This window comes from Leptonychotes weddellii, chromosome 11 (assembly GCF_054177405.1).
Source record: "Leptonychotes weddellii isolate Sample4059 chromosome 11, ASM5417740v2, whole genome shotgun sequence".
NCBI classification, from domain to species: domain Eukaryota; kingdom Metazoa; phylum Chordata; class Mammalia; order Carnivora; family Phocidae; genus Leptonychotes; species Leptonychotes weddellii.
Window position 1 is genome coordinate 80689792 of NC_138379.1, and position 8318 is coordinate 80698109.

At 56.9% G+C, this 8318-nt stretch overlaps 1 long non-coding RNA gene across 1 annotated transcript; it reads right to left on the reverse strand.

Moving 5' to 3' along the window:
* Positions 1 to 4478: 4478 nt before the first annotated feature.
* LOC145716075 (uncharacterized) lies at positions 4479 to 6580 on the reverse strand. Its single transcript, XR_014138404.1, has 2 exons — positions 6240 to 6580; positions 4479 to 5196 (listed from the first exon to the last, which is right to left on the reverse strand). It is a non-coding gene; the product is annotated as an uncharacterized LOC145716075 (long non-coding RNA).
* Positions 6581 to 8318: the final 1738 nt, after the last annotated feature.

Here is an 8318-nt window from a genome sequence, read left to right on the forward strand (position 1 = left end):
GGCGGTAGCTGGGGCCTTATTAAGGCTTGGAAGCCACCAGAGCCCGGCCCTCTCTGCTGGCCTTTTGGGGGACACCCTGGGCTCTTCAGCTTTCCTTGGATTTACGATGCCTTCGTTTTGAAGCCCTATCCTCAAGCACCATCCCCACTCCCTAGCCTAGTGCCCAGAGCAGACACCAGAATATTTCTGTTTCCTCTGGAAAAATCCTGGGAGGTCTGTTTACGGCTGCGGCAGAAGCGGGACACACATCTGTGCCCGGCAGCTGGGACAGCTGGAAGCGCAGGAACTGGAGTTTCCTGGAATTTGGAGCACACTGGTGCTTCCCTCTCCGAGCACGACTGTCACACTGCAAGCGGTGGGTTCTTCCTTTGCTGCTCCCGGCGTGCACGCACCCACATACGCACATGCACTCCTGGAGCCAACATTTCGGTTGACGTACAGAGGCAGGCCCGGGACGCACAAGCAAGCACACTGGGAGAACACTCTCAAGCAGGGCTCCTCAGGATAGAGAGGCCCACTTACACACACAGGGCCGGCACCCTGGGGCCTGACACGCGCGTGTGACGCCTCTCCCCGCAGGGATGCAGGACGGCAGATGCTGATTCAGCACACCCACACACGGCCGTGCAGTGCACACAGAAGATGTGATTCACTTTCAGCCTCCTACAGAAACCCACCCTGAGCCAGTCCCAGCGTCAGGGGACACCTGCCCTTTCAGCTAACAGGCTAGGCCTGCCCTCCCCTGGAAAAGCCAGGTACTTTCTCGAGCCTGGGAATGCCCCTGTCCTTCCCCATCCTCTAGCTCTTTCCTTGATAGAGGCTGCCCCTCACCTCCTCTTTGACTCTGGGCACCCTGGATCTCCTGCTCCTCGGGTCGGCCGGAGCTGCCCTCAGCACCTGTGTGCCCCGGGCGCTCGGTGGTCTCCTTGCAAAGGGCGGGGAGACCGGGGTGGGGGCGCTGCCGGGGCCCTTCCGCTCTGACACTCTGGACCCTCTCAGCCTGTTTCTCTAGGGCTGACTGGGCCAGGCCCAGGCTACTCCCCTCCCCGGTCCCAGTGCTCAGGCCATCTGGGGAGGCAGAACTGTCAGGTTCTTGGGAGTATCAGAGGCAGGGCCCGGGTGGAGCAAACTGGGGACAGGGAAGGGGTCAGTGCTCCGGGAGCTGGCTGGGCAGGCAGAGGAAGGCCACTATGTGCTGGGATGCTAGAAGCCGGGGCTAGATGTGCCAGGGGCCTGCGGTGGGGTGGGGTGGGGGGGCGCTGAAACAGGAGGAAGCTGTCCAGCGGTGCAAGGGTTAACCTGGGCCTTGGTGGAAGGGGCCAGCCAGCCCTGCTGCTGGGCCTTGACATTGTTTTCCGACAGGCCTGGAGGAGAGCTAGGAGAGGGGTCCCCCGGAGTGAGCACTCTGAGTCAGCGTGGCCACCGTTCCTGGTGAGCCCCTGGAGCGCGGCCTGTGTTCTGCTCACTCCTCAGCCTCCCTTGACCCCGGGCCCCTCTTCTCTGCTTTTGCTTCACTACAGCCTACACCAGACACCCTGGTGGGCTGAGCTGGGACCCAAGTGCCTCCCCAGGGACCCCACCTACCGTGGGACCCTTCTGTAAGGCAGGGGTCCCCGAGGACCCCCTATCCTGACCTGCCTCTTCCGTTCCTGCACCCTATATCTCTCCAGGAGCTTCGTGGGTTCATCTCACCGGCCTTCCCCCTCCCCCCGCATCTGTCCCCATTGCTGACCCCTCCTTCTGCCCCTTTCATTCCTTCAGGCCTCCTCTTGGATCTGCAGTTGCTGCCTCTTCTCTGTTAGCCAAACCAGGCCTCCCAGATTCCAGCAAAGCTTCCCCCAGTCAGGATAGGAATTTGCTCTTTAGGGCAGATGGGGTGGGGGAGGGGAGCAGGCAGAGGAAGGGGGAGAGGGTACGTGGGAAAGAGAAAGTGGAGAGAAGCAAAGGACCTGACTTTTACTTGGGCCTAGGAGGGAAGGAGGGGCCCATTGGTGCTGTGGCAGGATGCCCAGTGGGTGGGTGGCCAGGGGAGCAGGTGTGGAGGGAGCAGAGACAGAGCTGTGCTCCCCAAGTGCCCCTTGCTTTGCTGGGCAACCATTTTAAGGCCCCACCTGGCCCACGTGAGGACAAGACCTATGAACAGGCCTCTCCAGCCATGTGTCCCAAATTCCTGATCTTTTCAAGCCGGACCAGGATGCTCCAGAGCTCCTGGGGGAGGGGGGTCCTAAAGAGGCCTGGGGTGCTCTTTAGCCCCCCCATCTGTACCCAGGGCTGTCTTGGTGGCCTCCAGGTCCAAAGGAATGTCCAACCTCGTGGGCCTTCCCAATCCCCCTTGGGGCCCTCCCTCTGCCTGCAAGTGCAGACTGCACACAGACCCCCCTTCTCTCTCCCTGCTCCCACATGGCAGCCATTCTTAGCTTCCTGTCCATATTCGACAGACAATCACAGGGGTTTCTAACCTAATCATGGTTGGGAACCCCCTCAGAACTCCACTGGAAACCTCCAGGTACATTCCATCCTTCATTTCATATTCATGAGATCCGGGGCAAGTCTCTGTAAGGCTTTGCACCTCAGTTTCTTTCTCTTTTTTTTCTTTCTTTCTTTCAGATTTTATTTATTTATTTATTTGAGAGAGAGAGAGTGAGCACGTGCAAGCAGGAGGAGGCGCAGAGGGAGAGGGAGAACCTCAAGCAGACCCCCTCTGAGTGCAGAGCCCAACACGGGGCTTGATCCCATGACCCTGAGATCATGACCTGAGCAGAAACCAAGAGTCAGGTGCTTAACCGACTAAGCCACCCAGGCGCCCCTGCACCTCAGTTTCTCAAGTGCAACTTGGAGTTTGCATTTAGCTGCCCCTCCCCATCAGGAGGACAGTTATAAGGTCAGCATCTGCTGAGCACCCAGCCCAGGGCCCAATAGCAGGAGGCCTTGCTAAACATTAGTTCCTTTCTCCTCGCCGCCTTTCACTCTTCCAACACTATTTAAGCCAGAGGAGAGCAAGCTGACCCTATTGCCCTGGGACAAAGGAACGATGGCCTTGATTCAAGGGCAAAGTACAGGAGTTTTTGATTAACTCAGGAACACCATTAACTTCCAGCAGCCCAGCTGTTGTGGGGTGGGGTGGGGAAGGGAGGGGAGGTGGCCGAGGGAAAATGTTGGAAGGACAGTGGGAAATTCAGAAATCCACAGGGGACCTGAGCGCAGGGAATGCTGAGGCCAAGGCCTGGACAGAAAAGTCTGAGGCCCTCCACTAGCCAGCCCCGCCCGGGTCTGTCTCAGAGCCCCTGGGAGAAGGCCTTGGATGCCCCCTCCTCTGCCCCTGTCTTCCTCTCCCATTCCTGAATGCGTCAGTTGTCTTTCTTTCCTGAGCAAGGTCATCCTGGCTTTGGAGGGGAGGGGCTGCTCACCCTCTGGGTCAGTGCCCCTGTGGACAGAGAGCACTGGGGGTGGGGAGGGGGTGGGGTGGGGAGGAGGCCCTCCTCTGCCTCTAGGCCAAAGGACTGCCAACCTGCCCCAGGAGAAGGGCCAACTCTGCACTGTCCTTGAGACCTAACATTCCACCTGATAGCCTGGTCCAGCACAGTCCTCCTGATTTACTAACTTGAATCCTTCCCTCAAATCCAGTGAAATTCTTCAGGTTTCAAGGAGCTATTCGTGATATCAAGTAAGCAGTTTGTTTTTCCCCTGGAGAACAAACCAAACTCGGGAAGATCCTAGCCTGCTTGTCTCCACCCTCTTTCACCAACTCCAGGCCGTCCCAGCCTCCTCCCCACCCAGCCACATGGGAAAATCTCCAGTTAGCCCTTCCAGTCATGTGAACGAGGCCACGATTCAAAGGCAGTGGGCAAGAAGGAGGCCACATGGAGCCTCCAGAAAGAACCAGCCCTTTGTGCTAGACTGGGGTCCGTGGGGGATGAGTGCATTTTTGGCGTATTTAGAAAGATTTCTTTTTTATAATGAGCAGCAGAGGAGGAAAGGGGAGGGAGAGACAGACAGGCCCAAGGCAGGACTTGGGAGAAGAGAGGGCCGGGAGGGAGGTGGAACAATGTCAAGGGAGCTAAGGGCCAGAAATGCGGACAGAGGGAGAAAAGGGCAGTTCTTGGGATGGATGGGAATGCTGATGGCGCTGGATAGAGGGCCGAGGAAAAGAAAGGTGCTCCTTTGTGTGGAGGCAGGGGGTGGATGAAACAAAGTGGCAGGATCTTACTTCCATTTTACACGTGGGAAACCAGCCTCAGAGGGATGCCGGGTGACACCAACCAAGGCTGACTGAGCTCTCCCGCACGCCGGGTGCTGTGCTGGGTGCTTCGCCAGCCCTGCCTCAGCCAATCCTCACGACCAGCCAAGGGGGCCTGGGCTGTCATTATCCCCTAGAGACCACTCTTGATCCTGTAGAACCACACCTGGGTCCTTCCCTTCAGGGTCAGTTCAGAAGGTCCCACACAGACTTTGATAGAGCACATTTCCCATCTGACTCCTTTTTAAATTTTTTTAGATTTATTTATTTGAGAGAGAGAGAGAGTGAGCATGAACGGGAGGAGTAGAGGGAGAGGGAGACAGAGTCTTAAGCAGACTGCACTGAGCAGGGAGCTGAATTGGGGCTTGATCTCAAGACCGTGAGATTATGACCTGAGCTGAAACCAAGAGTCAGAGGCTCAAACGACGGAGCCACCCAGGCGCCCCCATCTGACTCCTTTTGAGAAGTGACAGACGTTTTTCTTTCTTCGAATGCTCTGTGCCCTCAAGGGCCTAAGAAACACCTCTCCCCCTGAGTTCTCTGGAGAGCAGACAGGAACAGGCGTCCTCAGAACCCCTGCCCCCGTGACCTCACCCTCTTGGGGTCCCTGGTTTTCACTTGGCTTGCTGCACCTCCAGTCCTGTTTACATACTTATTTCACCCAGGGATCGCCTTGACTGGCCTCCGGAAGCCTGACACCTGGCCCTGCGCGGGCCACAGCTGAACGATGGTCCAGGCGTTCCACAAATACTCAGGTTCATGCATTCACAGACATTTTTAGAGCACAGACTTGGTACTTGGAGCAGGCAAGGAGCTGGAGAACGAGGCACAGTCCCTGTTCTTGCGGAGCCCGACCTAGCTGGGGAGATGGATGAGTGATGGGGATGATTTCAGGGGCTTCAGGGCAGGTGAGGAGCCTGGGGAGGTGGCAGGAGGAGTGACAAGTCCCCGAGGGCTTCCTGGAGGAGGTGGAACAAAAAAGATAATCTCGACTCCATCAAATTCTGGAGGATTCTCGTTTGCTATGCCCCTTTCCTTGCTCTCATCACCCATTAAAAAAACAATAGTTCATCCACTTGTTATTTTGTTTGCAAAAACCCTTATTGCTTGCCTAATGTGTGTCAGGCTTGGTGCTCATGTCCGGGAACTCACCAATGACTAAGACATCTGGAAGCTCCCAAACCAGCCAGGGAGCAGAGAAGCAGGCCAGCAATGACCTCACAGAGACCACCATGCCAGGGTAGTCCTCCCGCTGGGCCCTCTCCCCCATTGCCATTTACCAAGGTTGTGGGGCCAGTAAGTGTGGGATCTGTGACTCCTCCTCAGTTCTCAGCCTTGGAGGCTCTGTTTTGGCTCTGACCGGCCTGGTCCCTGCAGGATTCAGGCTTACTGCCTGGGGGTGACTGTGCCAGGGGCTTGGCTGCCGGCTCTCCCCTAAGAAAGTGGGAACAGTGCACCTTGCCTCCCAGGCTACGTGTGGAAGGTGCATCTGCTGGTTCCCTCGCTGCTTGGCTTCCCCGCAGGCAGGTGCAGCCCAGCCAGCAGCCGTTCTGGGAGCCCCTCCTACACTTCCTCACCTCCTTCCTCCTCCCTCCAGCTTCCCACTGCCTGCCCTCTCCTCATCTTTCACCCATCCCTCTCCCCGCTCCCCTACTCCTCCTACTCCGTTACCTTTCCCCTCCTCCTCCACCTCCGTCCCCTCCCTCCCCATGTCTCCCTCCACCCTCCCCCTTTCATCTTCTCCCTTCCTCCTCCTCCTCCTCCTTCTGCTTTGCTCCTTGGAGCTAATTGCTTGAAGGGTGAAGACCAGGTCGGCTAGTGAAAACTCGGATCCATCGCCATGGTGATGCTAATTCAAGCTGAGTTCAAAGGAAATTGTTCCAGTTAAAACTAACAAGCTGGAGCTGGGGCCCCAGAAAGGACCAGTGCCAGGAGGAGCGAGCCCCGAGCCCAGAAAAATAGGAAAAACAAACCCTTTGCGGGGGTTTTCCCTCACACTCACTCTTTCTGGGTCCTGTGCGCCGCCTGCAGCTTCCAGACGTGCCCAAGCCCCAGGACACCTGAGAGGTCACTGCGGACAGCTCCCAGCCTCAGGCCCAAGCCCCAGCCTCCTGGAAAGCCCTCCCAGAAAGTCCTTACACAATCTCCCTCAGCTGGTGGTTCTGGGCCTTATCCACCCTCGCCTTCCTTCCGAGAGTTCCTTCCTCATCACGCAAACCCCTCCCATTGCTTTTGAAGCTGGTGGTATCACCCCTACTCTTTGGGTGTCTGGGGAAGAGAAAGCTCACAGGAGGAGAACCACCCAGAGCTCCATCGGAACTCAGCTAGGTCCTGCTGGCTTAAGGGATGCCACCCCCTTGAACTGGGGGTGTTGCCTAAACAAGGAAAAGGGGAGCGTTCGGTTCCAAAGTGCCAGTGAGTAGCCTTCTGGGCTTTTGCTCAGTCCTCCTCCTCGGCTCCCAAAGCGTGGTCCCTGCCAGCTCACATCTGTTCCTCCCTCTCTTGCTCTGGTGGCCCACTCATGTTTCTTCTTTAAGTGCAGGAAGCATGTCTTATTTGTCTGTAGCATAGGACTGGCCCAGAGTGGGGTCTGGCTAACTGTTAGCTCCCTGTGGGAGTGCTGAATTGGAAACCCAGCCTCTTGGGGGGAGGTGAGTTGAGGTCCACCAGGTGAAGGGAACCCAAGCCCTCTGGAATCTCAGGGAGGCCAACTGAAGGCCTGCAAGAGGAGCCTTTCTTGGAGGACTTTGCAATTCTAGTCCATGGGCAGAGGCCAACACCAGAATCCTGCCCTTGGCAATGCTCACCTCTTCACTCTGACCTTCCGGAAGACCTCACTCCCTTGCTCAAGCCTCAGGTTTTTGTTTTTTATCCTGAAATATCTAGTGATCCTTCCATGTACTAAAGAGATACTGGTGGACCAGGAGAAGATATTCCTTGAAGGCAAAGCCCGTGTCGGTGCTGGTAACCCAAAGCATGGGGCCAAGAAGCTCGTAGGAGAGCCTCATATTTAAAAGAATGAGTAACTTGGGGTCTGGCCACCCTCTGAGGGAAGGACACAGGGGGTCAGAAGGCTTCAGATCTGCTCTCTCCTCAGATGTGCTGGGAAACCTTGGGAAGCTTCCTTACCTCTTTGTTCCTTACTTTCTTCAGGTGTAACAAAAGGATGCCCCTCCCTGAGCCGCCTCACCCTCCCCAACCATGGGAAGAGAGAGTCATAAAGCTATAAATGCGCGGTAGCTTCCCCACCAGCATCCAGACCAGCACATCTCCCGGGCGGGGGCCCAGTGATGGTGAATTGAGGTTCATGCCTGGCCTGTGTCCTGCATACACTCTCTGGGAAGACCTCCCCACCCCACCCCCTAACTGTCATGAAAGGAGAGTTCAGTGTCTCTGGATTACCGAGGCAAAATCCAAGCAAGAAGGAGGAAGTGACTCAGCATGGGGGCTGGAGAAGGCTCAGGGCCAGGCCTCCCACTCCCTGGACAGCTTGTGCTGGTTTGTACTCAACTCCGGTGCCTTTCATCCCAGCATCTCAAAGCCCCTTTCAAGCTAAAGCAGCCCTGAGAGTTGGATCATTATCTCAATTAACAGGAGAAAGCTGAGGCCCCAGCACGGTAGAGGCAACTTTCCCCTGAATGAGGCCTTGACTCAGTGCCCAGCAAGCCCAGGACCTCCTAAGCCTAGGCTTCCGACCCAGGCTCTGGGCTGCCGGGGTGTTGTAGAAGGAAGCAAGGGCTGGGCTGATTTCCCCTTGCCTGTCCCTGCACAAGGACTCAGAGGCTGTTTGCAGGGCTGGAATCTCCCAGAGGGCAGTGCAGCGGGTGCCCTTCATGCCACCATCTTTGTTGTTCATGGCCAGTCTGCACAGCTGTGCTTTTCTGAGTGGGAGAGAGAGAGGGTCCAGGCTGGGTGCACGGCAGTCACCAGAGACTCTTGGGAATAGGCTCAGCCGCCTTTGGGGAGACCTTCCATCCTGGGGGCAACATCACTAAAGCCCCAGGCCTCGGGGACCCGGAGCTGTTTTAGCCTGCTGACCCCACTGAGTTTCTCCCGTCTGTCACTGTTAGAACATGCATTG